The 1,845-nt window shown below is 30.1% G+C and overlaps 1 protein-coding gene across 1 annotated transcript in view; it reads left to right on the top strand.

Moving 5' to 3' along the window:
* The window catches only part of LOC119592348 (insulin gene enhancer protein ISL-1-like), a 284,379-nt gene that overhangs the window by 106,281 nt on the left and 176,253 nt on the right, over positions 1-1,845 (top strand). The gene's annotated exons all lie outside the window — the stretch shown is intronic.

Raw genomic sequence — 1,845 nt, 5'->3', positions numbered from 1 at the left:
TATCAATAGTAAATCATTAAACCTCATATTATGCTCGTCTTGCCATCGTTTTTATCATCAGTAATTGTATACGAATAACAATTAAATATGATATTAGCGGTTAATGATAAGATTCATGATTAGAAGAAAGGATGAGAAGAAAAAAGTAAAACTTATGGAGGAGCAGAAGAAAAATAATTAGAAATTGATAGATAAAAAGGAAGAGAAGAGGGAATGAAGAAAGTAGGAGACAGTAGCAAAAGAGACAAGAAGAGGTAGGGAAAAGGAGAAAGAAAAAACATGAGAAGGAAGAAATAAATAACTTGTCTAATGAAAAGAAACGAGAGGGACAGACAGCGAAAAAAAAAAAAAAAAATATATATAAATAGTTAGATAGAAAAAAAAAGAAAAAATATAGATAGATAGAAAGAAAGAAAGAAAAAAAAGGAAATAAAACATATATACGTAGACAGAAGGCGATAAAGAAAGGAAAATTTGATAACGAGATAGACTCCAAATACACGTTCACCCACACAGGCATTTTTGAATCGGGCTAAAGGTTTCGAAGCCATTATGACTACCTTTCGATGGCAGTTTTTTATCACTCTGTGTCAAGTATTAAGTATGAAGGGTACTTATACTTTATCAAAGGGAATCAGATTTCCTTAAATGGTAGTTTGTGTCTTTTGTTTTAATGTCGTGTTCGATGTTTGGTGGTTAGACCTTTTTTTTGTCTTGTTTTGTCTCTTATTTCTTTTGCGTATTCTTTCTTCTTGTTTTTCTTATTTTGCTTCTTTTCTTTATTCTTTTTTTTACTTTTTCTTTCTTATTTTGCTTCTCTTCTCTATTCTTCTTTTACTTTTTTTCTTCCTTTTCTTCATATTTCGTTTTTCTTTTCTTTTTTTCTGTCGCTACTGCTTTATTGCTATTTTGATTTGTTTCGTCATTTGTTCAAAGTGGAAATGTCTATAGCTATTTCTCTAGAGGCTTTCTCAATCGCAACATTAAGCTTGGGTCCTTATTATGCAAATAGCAATACACGGTCTAGCTGTAACATGTTTGTATTTAAATGGATAGTTGTTTTTAAAACCGACCCGTATTTATCCATTTGTGTACTTATATGGATAGCTATTTTTTTTAATCAACCGAGACTTATCCTTTGTATGGATAGCTATTTTTTAAATCAACCATGTGTTATCCATGTGAGTACTTATATGGATAGTTATTTTTTTTTTTAATCAACCAAGAGTTATCCATGTTTCCATTTGGTGTAAATATTCAGCGAAGGTAAACTTGGGTTACATCGTTTCGTTATTTTGTTGAATTAAGTTTTCCCAGCAAGTCTGTGTCACTATTTTCTTTGTTTAAAGTTAACGATACTGGTGCTTGAAAAAAAAGTGAAATTGATAAAAGGATAAATTGACAAGCAATTAAATAATAAAAAAGGGAAAACGGGCAGTTGAACGTAAATTAACAATTATCTATTTTCCTGCCTTGCCTATATTCTTTCTCATCTTTCCTCTATCCATTTCTCTTCTCTTTCCCGTTAAAAAGATATGTAGAACAGCAAACAGAAAAAAGTAAGAATTACAACCAATACAAAAACAGTACAGAAAAAGAAATCAACAAAAAACTAGGTTATTAATGGCAATAAAAAAACAATAAAAGCAGTAATTAAAACAACATTATAGCACCGTCATTAACCACTAAACAGAATGACACCATCAACAGCCATATTATTGATAACATTAACATCAACAAACACAACACCGTCATCAATAACAGCCATAACACCATCAACAGTAACGCTACCAACAATAAGAACATCAAGAACAATTAAGAATAAAGAAAATAAAACAATATACA

Source organism: Penaeus monodon, chromosome 30 (genome assembly GCF_015228065.2).
Source record: "Penaeus monodon isolate SGIC_2016 chromosome 30, NSTDA_Pmon_1, whole genome shotgun sequence".
NCBI lineage: Eukaryota > Metazoa > Arthropoda > Malacostraca > Decapoda > Penaeidae > Penaeus > Penaeus monodon.
The sequence above is the reverse complement of the archived record's forward strand: the minus strand, read 5'-3'. Positions and strand labels throughout refer to the sequence as shown.